We start from the raw sequence: 15,119 nt of genomic DNA on the forward strand, positions 1-15,119 counted from the left end.
AAAAGGGGGTGGTGATGAACAGAGTGTCTGAATTAAGCAGACCACTCTTACCCTGTCCAAAGATCAGGGCTTGATCCATCACCGTTATTTAGCTCACTGCCCCATCCCAGCTCAGAACCTGGCTATATGCAAATTAGTCTGTCCCTGGCCCAGTGCATCATGGGAACAGGGCAGACCAAACTACCAAGCCAATTCTTCACCAGAAAGGAGACAAGCTTCCGGGGACCGGTTTCTGCCATTTCAGGCGTCTTCGGCCCGGCTTGCTTGAATCCTGATAGAGCAGTGAGCAAGGGACTCATGTCTGAGTATACCCTTCCACGCTTATGGTGGACAAAATGATTCAGAAAAGGGGGTGGTGATGAACAGAGTGTCTGAATTAAGCAGACCACTCTTACCCTGTCCAAAGATCAGGGCTTGATCCATCACCGTTATTTAGCTCACTGCCCCATCCCAGCTCAGAACCCTAAGCGTGGAAGGGTATACTCAGATGTGAGTCCCTTGCTCATTGCACCATCAGGATTCAAGCAAGCCGGGCCGAAGACGGCTGGAATGCCAGAAACCGGTCCCCGGAAGCTTGTTTCCTTCCCAGTGTAAGAATTGGCTTTTGTAGTCTGGTCTGCCCTGTTCCCATGATGCACTGGGCCAGGGACAGACTAATTTGCATACAGCCAGGTTCTGAAACTGGGATGGTGCAATGAGCTAAAAAACGGTGTTGGATCTAGCCCTGATCTCTTGACTGGGTGAGAGTACTCTGCTTAATTCAGAGACTCTGTCCATCACCACCCCTTGTTGTAAATAATTTTGTCCACCCTAAGCGTGGAAGGGTATACTCAGATGTGAGTCCCTTGCTCATTGCACCATCAGGATTCAAGCAAGCCGGGCCGAAGACGGCTGGAATGCCAGAAACCGGTCCCCGGAAGCTTGTTTCCTTCCCAGTGTAAGAATTGGCTTTTGTAGTCTGGTCTGCCCTGTTCCCATGATGCACTGGGCCAGGGACAGACTAATTTGCATACAGCCAGGTTCTGAAACTGGGATGGTGCAATGAGCTCAAAAACGGTGTTGGATCTAGCCCTGATCTCTTGACTGGGTGAGAGTACTCTGCTTAATTCAGAGACTCTGTCCATCACCACCCCTTGTTGTAAATAATTTTGTCCACCCTAAGCGTGGAAGGGTATACTCAGATGTGAGTCCCTTGCTCATTGCACCATCAGGATTCAAGCAAGCCGGGCCGAAGACGGCTGGAATGCCAGAAACCGGTCCCCGGAAGCTTGTTTCCTTCCCAGTGTAAGAATTGGCTTTTGTAGTCTGGTCTGCCCTGTTCCCATGATGCACTGGGCCAGGGACAGACTAATTTGCATACAGCCAGGTTCTGAAACTGGGATGGTGCAATGAGCTAAAAAACGGTGTTGGATCTAGCCCTGATCTCTTGACTGGGTGAGAGTACTCTGCTTAATTCAGAGACTCTGTCCATCACCACCCCTTGTTGTAAATAATTTTGTCCACCCTAAGCGTGGAAGGGTATACTCAGATGTGAGTCCCTTGCTCATTGCACCATCAGGATTCAAGCAAGCCGGGCCGAAGACGGCTGGAATGCCAGAAACCGGTCCCCGGAAGCTTGTTTCCTTTCCCAGTGTAAGAATTGGCTTTTGTAGTCTGGTCTGCCCTGTTCCCATGATGCACTGGGCCAGGGACAGACTAATTTGCATACAGCCAGGGTCTGAAACTGGGATGGTGCAATGAGCTAAAAAACGGTGTTGGATCTAGCCCTGATCTCTTGACTGGGTGAGAGTACTCTGCTTATTTCAGAGACTCTGTCCATCACCACCCCTTGTTGTAAATGCTTCTATTTCCCATAACATTCAGCCCTGCAGTGGAGTTCAGCCTTTGGGCACGTTTGGTTTACAGATTCTTGGGCTTCCATATAGTTTTATTGCCTTTTCCATGTTGTCGCTAAGGCCCAAACTATTGTTTAAGAACCCAATACATTCTGGGAGATGCAGCCTTGGCGGACTATAACAGACCATTTTATGAACACACCTGAAAATGAAGGATGTGGCGTGTGCCCTTTTCTTTTATTTATTTGGTAACTACAATGGGGGAACCACCCTATGAAGACTTGGGGGCATATGTATCAAGCCCTTTTCCCCGTTCGCAAACGGGACGAGTCTTAGAATCGCCCGTTTGCGAACGGGAAAAGGCCTTTTGGGATGTATCATCCCAAAAGGGCAGCGCAAATTAGAGAATCGCAAAATGGAGATGCTCTATTTTGCGATTCCATATAAGGAATTGCAAATTGTGATTCCTTAAATTCCTTAAATGCGATGTAGAAAGCACCTAAGTTGTGCGAATTTGGCATAAGAAATCGCAAATTACCACCAATTCTTTGAAAAAGCACTTTTTTGCTTTTTTCAAAGTGCCATGTGCCACACATACATGCCCTTAGGGCATGTATGTGCACCACATGTGCACATGCATATTTCAGGGGTGCAACTGGGTGTCCTTTTGACACCTTGGCACCCTTGAAATTGCATTCTCAATTTGCGATTCTCTAATTGGAGAATGTCTTCCCATTCATTCCTATGGGCCTCCTAGCCCGTAGGAATGAATGGGAAGGTATTCCTTAATTGCGATTCGCAATTTGCTAAATCGCAATTAAGGAATGCCAAGGAATCGCAAAATATTTACAAATTGTTTATTACATCCGTTTTTGCGATTCTCAAATAGCGATACTCTAAAAATCGCTATTTTAGAATCGCAATACTGGTTTTTGATACATATGCCCCTAGGTTCCAACTACATGCTGCCCATCTTCTGTCTGGCATATGGAGAGTAGGCATCTCAAGAGGATGAAGTAACAAGACTGTAATAGAGAAAAACAACAGGGTTTTAAACTAAGATATGGAAAATGATGGTATTAAGAGGCTCTGTAAATGGAAAAGGAAAACTCATTAGCTCTGCTACCTTTTGCATTAAAATCAGAATGTGGTCCATACCTCCTAAAAATTAAGAATATCAACAAAGGCAAGCTGTCGTAAGGCATACTATCATCAAAAGGTAAATGTGTTTCCATATTTATACATAAAGTTTCCAGATCTGGAATCATTGTATAGCCATATGTACAATTACATGCCTTACACCAAAGGCGCAAATCTTTCATCACTGTTGAAGGCTCTGCAGTTTTTAGGTCTCAGCTGGAGAAAGCAGAGCGCATGCGCTCCTCTCGGCATCCGAGAGCTTCTTGGAATCAATTCAGATTCCAAAGCTCTCGGAGGCAGAGTTGAAGCCCCGCCCATCTTTTTTATTGGCCAGCGTCATCTTTAATGCAAAACGCTGAGAACCAATTTTCACTCTCAAGTTAAGTATCGTTTTCGTTACTCGGCTGTTTGAGGGATGTTGTTTATTGCGCGATCATGCTGATCATATCTGCTGCACGACAATCGTTTCTCTGGAAGAGCCAGCCCACCTCTGGGTCTGCCCCAGCCTGCATCGAACACAAAATTAAAGTATTTAATTGGCAAGGCAAGTAATGCGGAATCCAGACACTAGCTGCATACAAATAACCAGCTGAAATGATTTGTGTGCACTGCAGTTTCCGGGCAGAGGGCATCATGAGAAAATTTGAAAGTATGTGCTTGCTCTTCTAAGGCACACAGTGTGTGGGAGTTAGTGCATGTGTGTGTGATGAGCGAGCATGAGTAACTGCACTAAAGTCTCTCGTGTCTGTCGAAACAACTTGCCCCTCCACCCCAAAGAGAACGGAACCGAAGGGTTCATCTGACCCACCACCCCTTTCAAGTCCCCCCCGCCCAAACCTCCCCCCACCCGCCTCCATTCCCAGTAGAGCTGCTCATGGGCCAAGCACACTAATCTTGGTCGGGCCAGCTCGGCCTCTCATCCCACGGGAGCTGATAAAGTAAGCACCGCGGTGTCTGGCACTGACAAACGTGATTAACCCCGGAAGACGATGCGGTTTGTGGTGTGCGCTATCAACATGCCATTAAAGCCCCCCCACCCCTCCATCCCCTCTCAAGCGCCCCAGGTGCGGCCCCGGAGTCACTTTCCTGAGGTATTCCGGACCCAGCTGTGCACTGGGATTGGAAATAGAGGACGCCAGCAGGTGTTACATCCCAGTGTGCCCGGGCCATGTTAACATGCTCACAGGCACGATCATAGCACGGAGGCAGACCCTTCTGTGCAGGCGTGCACTGTGAAATCAGTGTCCATTGCAGGCTGCACCATGGGGCAGAGAGGGGGGGGGGTTACTTAAACTGCAGACACATAACCGCTAAACTCACTGTGTACATAGGGGTCCTGACAATGTATTAGGGGCAGGGATATATAGCGAATAAGGGGGGATTCCCTTGGGGTGGGGCCGGTGATGCGCTTTTCATTGGGGAGGGGGTGTAGATGTGAATGGAAGAGGGTTGGGGGGAGGGACACAAGCCTTTGGTGGTATTAAAGATTCCACCCAAGGTGAAATGATACCATAAAGGAGAGCGCATGACGTGGGAAGTTCCAGGGGGGATTGGGGGAGGGGGTGATGGACATTGAATAATCAGCAGACTCCCTGCCACAAAAGGACTGCTGGGCTGGCAGAGCACACAGGACTATCACAAGGAAAGCTGAATGAAAAGTGCAAAGGAAACTGTTCGTGAGGGGCAGAGATGGGAGAAGAGATAACGGGGGACGTGGCCATGGGGGAGGAGGAGGAGGAGGAGGAAGGGAAAACTAGGAGAGAAGGGCGAGGGGGAGTACATGAATGAAGAGGGCGGGAAGGAAGTAAACGAGAGAGAAAAGAACAAGCATTGCAAATGCAATAGGTCTCGCCTTTGATTACGTTAAAGCCATTTGGTTTGCTAATGGGATTGTATAGCAAAGCAAATGGCTTTAACTTAAAAAAAAAAAAGGTGAGACCTATTACAAAACCCTGCTAGTCAAAAGAAAGAATGAAGAGAAGAACCTCAGAAAGAGGGGTAGAAAGGGGATCCACAACCTTTGTTGTGCAGCATGCCACAAATATGTTCCATCTACAGGCATACACCGTTTTCTGGAGGGACGCCTGGCTGCCAAGATGACATTATAAACTTCTGGAGGAATGCCAAAAGTGGTCAACTGTTGCCGCTCATTCTCCACGCAAGGAGGTGGAGGCTGGACAGGTTCGGGTGGAGGACCATCCCCTGTTGCTGCGACAGAAGATCCTCCTGAAGAAGCAGTCTGATCGGAGGATCGATGGCCATGTTCAAGAGCACGGGATCCTTGGGCCCGGTCGAGGTTGATCTTCTGGGCAAAGTGGTATAGGCGGAAAGGCGTATAGAAGATCGCAATTTCACTTGCGACGAAAAGTGTAGCTGAGCGAGTGCCACCTTGGAAATTCCAACGTGCAGAACTGCTGACAATGCGCTTTCTCTTCGGTGGCGAACAGATCTAACCAAGGCTTTCCCCACTGCTGTAAGAGACCTTGCACCACATATGAGTGAAGACGCCATTCGTGATCCATCATACACCGACGGCAGAGTTCGTCCGTCCTGGTGTTCAGTGAACCTGCCAGGTGTTGAACCACCAGAGACATGCCTGATGTTCCAGCAATGTCCAGAGGCGGAGAGCCCTTTTTGACAACCCCACCCGGCCTGTTTGTTGCAGTACCACATGGCGGTGGTCCGTGAACACCTGCACTACTCTTCCTTTGAAAGAAGAAAAGAATGCTTTCAGTGCAATACGAATCGCCCAGAGCTTCAGGAGGTTGAAGTGGAGCCCGGAGGCCTCTGATCTCCGCCTGGCCCATGTGGCCACCCCATCCCAGAAGGGACGCATCTGTCAACACTGGAAGTCTGGTTGGGGAAGGGAGAAGGATCTGCCGCTGACCCACTCCTGGTTCGTTAGCCACCACTGCAACTGGTGTGCAGTGCACTCCAAGATCTGGACAACATGGGGAAAAATCCCCAGATGCTGCACCCACTGGAACTTCAGGTCCCACCAAAGAGCCCGCATATACTACCTGGCATGATCCACCAGCAGGATGCAGGAGGCCATGAGGCCCAGCAGCCTCAAGATCAATATCACCGAAACTAGGGATAGAGGCTGAATCATCTGTATCATAGCCCAAATACCCGGACTCCCTGCTTGGGAGGATAAGCCTGAAACTGCGCAGTATCCAGAACTGCTCCGATGAACAGGAGCTTCTGAGAGGGAATCAGGTGTGACTTCGACACGTTGATAATGAAACCCAGTGAGTGCAGGAGGTCTGTCGCAGTCTGGAGGTGGTAAACGACAGTCTGGGGCGAACCTGCCTTCAACAGCCAGTCGTCGAGATAGGGGAAGACTGGAACCCCTGATCGGCACAGATGCGTTGCGACCATCACCATCATTTTCGTGAACACCCAAGGGGCGCGGGTAAGGCCGAAGGAAAGCACAATGAACTGAAAATGCTTGTGCCCTATCGTAAACCGTAGGTAATGCTTGTGGGCTGGCAGGATGGGAATGTGGAAGTAAGCGTCCTGCAAGTCCAACGCTACCATCCACTCTCCATGGTCGAGGGCAGACTGGACCTGCGCCAATGTCAATATTTTGAACTTCTCCTTCCGGAGGAAGCGGTTGACGTCCCTGAGATCCAAGATAAGATGCAGGCCTTTGTCCTTCTTGGGCACCAGGAAGTAGTGGGAGTAACAACCACAACCTACTTCTGGGACAGGGACTCGCTCAATAGCTTCCTTGGCCAAGAGAGCCGTAACATCCTGATGGAGAAGAGCCAAGTGATCATCCGACATGCGATGGAGTGTTGGTGGAATGGAGGGAGGGGTAGTCTTGAAGGGGAGGGAGTAGCCCCTTTGGACTATCTGCAAAATCCACCTGTCTGACGTGCGCCAGTGGGGAGGTGATGCGGATCCTGCCGCCCACTGGCAACTGGTGGCCCTGAAAGGTCGGACTAGGAAGGCTTAGAGGCTGCTGCAGAGTGGGCACTGGTGGACTAGCCCGCCCCCTGGCCCCCAGACCCACAGTGTTGGGTGCCACGTAGAGGCTGGGTAGCTTGTGCCGGCCTGTGGCCCTGTGAGGAACGTGTAGGGGCACCCCTTCTGTAGGCACAAAAGGGGCAAAAGGTAGACTGCACAGGACGGGAGGTGGCAGCGAGGCCCAAAGATCTGGCCGTAGCTTTTAAATACTTGACGCGCTCATGTCCAAAAGAGTCGATTGGACTTCAACCAGAAAAGCCCGTGGATCTCATCCAGGTATAGCGCCTTAGGGCTACGGACGTAGAAATCATTCTACCCAGTGAGTCGGCGCTGTCCAGCACACATCTGATGGCGAACTTTGCTGGTCTCTTCCCTCTGCGACCACACAGGAGTGTGGGGCCCGGGCCTCCTTCGGGCACTGTGGCAGCACCTGCATAGCCGTGTCCCACACAGAGTGGGTGTAACGGTCCAAGAGACATGCGATGTTCACCGACCGCAGTCAAAGTTGGCAGAAGAAAACATCTTCCCAAGATGGTCCAGCTTCTTGGATTCCATTTCTGGGGGAGCAGAAGGGAACGTGCCTTTGGATATTGAGGCTTGGACCATCAATGTCTCTCTGGGGTAGGGTGTTGGGAGAGGAAAATTGTGTCACGCGAGGTCGGGGGGGGGGCATCGGGCAATCATCCTATCCACAGGATCTCCTGTGCCGGGCCTGGACCAATTGCCCAGAAGGATGTCTGCGAGGGCCTCATTGAACGGCAGCAGGGGCTCCGAAAGGGCTCCTGCCGGCTGAAGCACCTCAGTCAGGAGGTTAGTTCTGACTGCCACCGTGGGAAGCTCAAGGCCCAAAGGCTCAGCTGCCAGAATGCACAACAATGTCATACATTCACCCCAGAACAGAGAGCTGGGCCGAAATCCATCTTTTTTTTTTGCTCACCATGCCATTCCAGTTTGGACCCAGCCATATGCAAATCAGTCTTGACCCTGCGCTCAATGGGCACAGTCCAGCTCGAACTGCCAGGCCAGGTCCTCCCGGGACTGGAAACAAGCATCCTATGACCGGTTTCGGGCTTTCAGCCCTCATCTGCCAGGATAGCTTGACTCCAGTGGCCTGGAGGGCACGGGACCCACGTCTGGGCATACCAGTCTTACTCGGGGTGACAAATGCAAAATGAACAATGGATGGACAGAATGCAGAACAATGTAATACATTCACCCCAGTACAGAGATCTGTGACTAAATCCATCGGAAAATGAAAGAACTGATGTCAGCGCGCAGGGGCGGCGTCTAAGTAGATACCACAACATCATTCCGGAGCTCACAACGCCAACGACGAACGCGGAGTCAAACGACGCCACCTACCAACGCACATGGATACTGCTGAAGAAAAATTCTCCAGATCCAGTCGGACGCCTGGGTGTAATTATATGGTAAGGAGTCTTTAACTAACAGTCTCTTTCAGATAACAAAAACACTTTCTTTCTATGAGCATCGGACTCCCACACTCGCTTTCTGGAGCTGAATAAATATAGGTTCCTAAAGTCCCTTAAGGAAAGGCTTAAATTATGTACACCTCTATTACACAAGATGATATCAAATAGTCTACCATCACTCATTGTATGGAACTACATCGCTCATCAGCTAGTTTTATGCTAATTAATACCTTCTCACATTTCTCAGAAAAAGAACAAGTTATGAATAATGTTCCTGTAATAATTTTTTTTTAGCGTCTTCTTACAGACAGCTTCAGTTGTCAGTTTCCAGGAGCTCATGAGAAGCATACGTACAAGGGCCAGGCATATTGCAGAAAGATACGGTGCTACACACTAGCCATTTATGTCGGCAGTGACCAGACTCAGTATTTATTAGCAGGTTCATAACTTCTAGTCTGTGGCATTCTGCTGTTGACTTGTGTCCACTGTTAGTACTGCAAGCAAGTCAGAAGCACTGGGAAGATAATGCTTTTTAGGTTGAGCATAGAGTCGGAGCGAATGCACTGCTCTGCGAGACTTGCTTTACTGGAGTATGGAATAGAAGCCCCGCCCACTTTGCCCATATTTGACATTGGCTTGTGTCATTGTCCTTCGTAAATGCTGACTTCTGATTCATAAATAGGCTTGATTGTCCCTCCGTAGTACAGCCTTGTCTTCATTTGTAACCTCCCATGGAGACTGGCCCTTTTAGTTCGGTTGTTATACAGTACGCGTTATTTAGTCTTGTAAGCACTATTTTCTTTATTGAGTTTCCCTTACTGCAGACACAACGTGCTTTGCTTACATTCAGCGCGTCATGTGCGCTTTCTCTTTTCAAGCAGCCCCGGACAATGGCGGCCGCTTCTTTCCAATGCCTTAGGTCTTGTTTCCGGAGTGTCTAAATGTTGCAAAACAGCCACACGCACTAACCAAACCGCGACTATTTTGTGTGAATGGAGTTAATGAATACTTCTCAGTACTAAGCTCCTAAGACTTCAAGTTCGCTCATCAGGGAAGCCATGTGTGGCGAACCACGGTGCTCACTTCCTTATTTGACTTAACTATAACAGAGCCTAATATTGCGTATTAACTTTTGCAAAGAGTCACGTGACGACCAGTGTGCAAAGGTTGAGGTTGGCGCATCTGGGAGATCACGTGAGGGAATAGGTCTGTTCTTGTTGCTACGTGTTGGGTTCTCAAGCACCTGACACAAATTGGATGTCCAGTCCCTGGTAGGCTGAAGGGTTTTCTGTTCGTGACAACGCAGAAAGCTGTAGTAAACATGGTTGATCTCTAAGCTACCATATTACACTATATCAATGCTTGTAGTCAGTGTCTTTTATTTAAGAGCCTCATGCATTCTGGTAGTTGTAGTTTTAACCACTCCTAATGAAAGCAACTAGACCAAACAAACCAGCTAACATGGTTTACAAGAGGAAATCCCAGAACTGAAGCATTGTGTCCTTAATGACATGAAATGGAATCCATTGAGATCCATTCACTCGGTTATCAGTCCTGTTTCTTTTCACTGATACCAAAACATCAACCACATAGTTGACAGCCCAGTCTCTCTGTATCCATTGCTAATTATTGGCATCCCTTAGGTCGTAGAGTGTCCTGCTTTTCCTGCACCAATGAACTCACATAGTTTGGTCTCAAGAGCGTTCATTCACGGCAGTAGCTTTTTAAATATTTTGTGTGCAAGTGCATTCCTGTCTTTTTTTGGCAGTAGTTTGAAACCTTGTCACTGTGGTAACTCCCAAGCATGGTGTTTGTACGTGCAATGTGTGACTACAATTAGGTGTCTGCCGCAGTTTTTCAGAAACAGAGTCCCACTAGTAACTTGTGAGCAATTTTTATGGAATGTGTACCTTGCTTTGTTTTTCCATGCGAGTGTCGCAAAAAACAATTACACTCTTAAACAAAACATGATGACCAAAGTACTTCTATTCACTTAGTAGTCCCCCCTCACAGCAAACTACAGATCCTACGCGTGTGTTTTGCAGCTCTTGCATGAATTATACATGGATTGTGAGGGAAGCCTATGTGACCACAGTGCTTTTACACACATTAGAGACAATCTGAGGCCAGAGGAGTGGTCCTGTGGTACAAAAGTGAGAAAAACAAACAGTTTGTTTCCCGCCATGATAACCCAGTACAGAAACAAGCAGCTTCCGCACTGACAAGTGGAAAATAAAATACCTGCGAAGGGCTCTTCTGCTACAGGGATTAGATAAACATTTTAACAGGATGTTTTACATTCTACGCCTTTAAAAATATGGAGCTCATTTTATTTTTTTCTTGTAAGTACTTAATGATGAAAAAAATTATGGGATGCAATCAAGGTCGGACAGGCGGTATATAGTGCAATCAGGCAGTGCCTGATGGGCTGGTCTGACAGATCAGTGTGTGGGCCATTTTTAGGTCGAGCCTGGGCAGTGCATGCGCTGCTCTGCGAGGCATGCTGTATTTGAGTATGGACTTGAACCTCCGCCCATATTTTTCATTGGCTTGTGTCATTGTCCTTTGTAAATGCTGGCTTCAGATTTGTTAATAGGCTTGGTAGTCCCTCCTTACTACCGACTTGTCTTCATTTGTAACATTCCATGAGGACTGGTCCCTTTGCTTCAGTTGTTACATGGTATGTCTTATTTAGTCTGAAAGCACTATTTTCTTTAGTGAGTTTCTCCTACTTCAGGCTCGACATACTTTCCTGCAACCTTCAGCACACCATGCAAGCTTTCACTTTACAAGCAGCCCGAGACAATGGGGGCCGTTTCTTTGTATTGAAATAGGTCTCGCATTTACAAGAGTTTGAGCTATTGGCATTGTAAATGATAATGCCTTTATTTATGTGTTAATTATCAAAACAGATAAATAAAAGGCATTGTCATTTACAAAGCCAATAGCTTGAAAACCCACAAATGAGAGACCTATTGATGTGCAAATGCTTGTTTCAAATGTATCCTTACCAGCACAGAGCATGTGGACCAGTTCTGCTCACTAAGATCCAGGCCTCTTTTCCTCATCAGAAAACAAGCAAAGCCAATAGGTCTCTGCAATGCGAGAGCTACTTGCGTGGTCAATGTCTATTAGCCATGTTGAATAGCAGTATGGCTAAAAGTCATGCAACTAAGCGCTATAACCCAGCCTGCGCTGTATAACGCAAATAAAATGTGATGGGAGTGTGGCATATTCCATGTTCAGATACTAGAACTGTAAAACAAAGCTTGAATTGAAATCACAGAGCAGAATAATGCCACTTCATGCATGTATTGTGGTTTTTTGCTGCAAAACACGGACTGATTTTGATCAAATAGAGACGATCCTTTTACTTTTGTTGAATATAGTGAAACGCTGCAGTTGTTTAAGAAATCCGGAAGCAGGCTCAATGACTACAATTTTTTTTCCCCCATTGCTAGTTAAAATCGATATCTACATGGCAAGTGCCCCGGTTTCAAAAGCACAAAAAAGTGTGTGCGTGTTAGAAACTCAAATTAGCCGCAGCCTTCGGAGTGCAGACTGATTTTTGAAAGACTATTCTGATACAAGCACTCGTGTGGATTGCTCAACCACAAAGAAAAAAGTAGCTCCTAAAATGGGAGCAGTTTGAAATGAAGCCCAAGTGGAAGGAGACAGAGCTTATAAAAACAAGCACATGGCAGAAACCGCTGCCTGTGCTCCAGTTCAGGGAGGATCTGGCCTGGCAGTACGGGTTGAACTGTGCTCATTACAGCAGGGTATAGACTGATTTGCATATGGCTGGGTTAAAACGGAGGTAGGATGGAGTGAAAAATAACAATGGACTAGGCAATTACAAGTAATTACCAGAGGCTGAGATTAACTCATGCATTTCATCCATCACTTTTTTGTACACTTTACTAGGTCTTATTGTAAGTACTTAGACAAGTAAAAACATGGGTCTTTTGTATTTTGTGGCATCCTAGAGGAGATAGAAATGAATCCCAGCCCCCTGATATACTTCTGCAAAAAAAAAAAAACTGCATTTCAGAGATTTTCATTTTTAATTTGTGCTTTTTTAATCATTAGAGAAGTCATTTAGCTTTGGTGCACAATGCTGATCCAGGATGAATTTTATTGGCTGACATTTTTAAAATGGTGGATTTGTTACAATGATGGCGTAATATAGAGACGACAGAATATAACTTTTTCAGAGCAACTCTTCAGCCATTTTCCAAAATTGCAGCTATATAAAGGAAGAAGAGACACATATAAAAATCAAACAAATAACAATGGTTTTTAATCCTTTTATGAATGCACCAAATAATGTTTGTGATTAAGGCTCCCTGTTTTCCGTTTTCACTGATTTTTACAGATAAATACAAACAGAAAACATTCATTTTCTTGTCTGTATTTATTTTTAAATGTGGATGAAAACGGAAATTAGGTTGCTTTTTGAGTAATTCTAAATACTTTCTGCCATGACTGCCAGGCCAACAGATGTGTGGATTGACAGATAAGGGGGTTAAAAAAGAAAGGAACTTTAGTAAAGAGGCTTTAATAGCAGTAGATATACACAAGGTTGATACTGATATTTGCATATTAACTTATCATTGCACTGATTTATCTTCTGTGGGTGTTCACTGCATTGAAATTTGGCAGACATTCAAGCATGAGTGCATATTTATTGAATGCACCAAATAATGTTTGTGATTAAGGCTCCCTGTTTTCCGTTTTCACTGATTTTTACAGATAAATACAAACAGAAAACATTCATTTTCTTGTCTGTATTTATTTTTAAATGTGGATGAAAACGGAAATTAGGTTGCTTTTTGAGTAATTCTAAATACTTTCTGCCATGACTGCCAGGCCAACAGATGTGTGGATTGACAGATAAGGGGGTTAAAAAAGAAAGGAACTTTAGTAAAGAGGCTTTAATAGCAGTAGATATACACAAGGTTGATACTGATATTTGCATATTAACTTATCATTGCACTGATTTATCTTCTGTGGGTGTTCACTGCATTGAAATTTGGCAGACATTCAAGCATGAGTGCATATTTATTGAATGCACCAAATAATGTTTGTGATTAAGGCTCCCTGTTTTCCGTTTTCACTGATTTTTACAGATAAATACAAACAGAAAACATTCATTTTCTTGTCTGTATTTATTTTTAAATGTGGATGAAAACGGAAATTAGGTTGCTTTTTGAGTAATTCTAAATACTTTCTGCCATGACTGCCAGGCCAACAGATGTGTGGATTGACAGATAAGGGGGTTAAAAAAGAAAGGAACTTTAGTAAAGAAGCTTTAATAGCAGTAGATATACACAAGGTTGATACTGATATTTGCATATTAACTTATCATTGCACTGATTTATCTTCTGTGGGTGTTCACTGCATTGAAATTTGGCAGACATTCAAGCATGAGTGCATATTTATTGGTCAAAATAAATGTGGAAATATGCTAATTTCAGCTTACTTTTTCCACAACCCCCCCCCCCCCTTCAAAAAACAAAATAGGGGCAAATATAGATAAAATTTCCAAAACATAAATATGGATAAATACAGACTGAAATGGAAAAAAATAAATACCATAAAACCGATCTGAATATAAAAATAAAATAATGTGTTCACTCCTGTTTTAGACACATTTTCATAGTTCACTTTATTTGTTTCGGCAATCACTTGCGGTACATTTGCAGAATGTTGAACATTTGAGAAGAACATATCGACAAGGACATCTTTTTGTAACACAGGTTTTGCAAGTACATGTATGTGTAAGTTCTTTGGGTAGAGGCTTTAGAAGGTTTGTAGGTTTTAGCACCCCGTCAATATCTTCCCAACCAAATTCACACTAATCTTTCTCTACATATGCATGATCCAAAAGATTTACACATCTGATCAAGTAGAACGCACTTTTGATGTCCACGCACAAAATAGGACATCGGTGGAGGAACGGTTACTTAGCGGAACTGATCTCTTGAGCTCACTGTACCGAAGATCGTCAAATGTGAGAAAGCCAGAACTTGTTTTCCACACACACACAAGGTATTCTTCTTTGTCTTTAAAGTCACCTTTTCTGTTCCAACTCTGCTTATAGTGTCATCGGCCGTACGAATATGTACTTTGATAAGAACACTGGGCATCCCTGGGTCAAATTTGTTGTACAGAATATGAAGTGGGATTAAGTGTTTTTTATCACCTGTTCCATAACATATCCATATCTCTGACAATCCTTGACTTATGAATATTGCAACAAATCCAAGTGGCATAATAATAACATCTGTTTCATTTGACAGGACAATTAATTTATTGGAACCATTTTGAACAGCCCACTCAGCATGAGGCACAAAACGAAAGTCAGCTTCTTCAAACCTGCTGTTAAGTTCTTGAACACAATGGCCCATACCTTTTGAATACATCTCTGCAGACACCAACTTCTCATTGATAATCATTCCGCTTGCAGTAATTAAATTTCAGTGTCATTGAAGCATCAATGTTTTGGCGAGTTAACCTCTCCAAGTTCATCTTGTTCGATGTTGATGACCAAAATGTATCAAGTTTCATCGGTATAGGTGTCGAATTGTTAATGCAGGGAAGGTCAACTGTTCCACTTGTAGACATTTGTTAGATTCTCTCACATTCTTTGACAGATAGTTCAAGATAACTGTCAAATACAATGTGCAGTTCTTGCAAGGTGCACATTGAATTTTGCTATCTGTAGAACAGTCTGAAT

General features: G+C 45.3%; 1 protein-coding gene across 1 annotated transcript in view; it reads right to left on the minus strand.

Moving 5' to 3' along the window:
• Positions 1-15,119, minus strand: part of LOC144828452 (ranBP-type and C3HC4-type zinc finger-containing protein 1-like) — a 540,072-nt gene that overhangs the window by 393,274 nt on the left and 131,679 nt on the right. The window lies entirely within an intron of this gene.

This window comes from Lissotriton helveticus, chromosome 4_1 (assembly GCF_964261635.1).
Source record: "Lissotriton helveticus chromosome 4_1, aLisHel1.1, whole genome shotgun sequence".
NCBI lineage: Eukaryota > Metazoa > Chordata > Amphibia > Caudata > Salamandridae > Lissotriton > Lissotriton helveticus.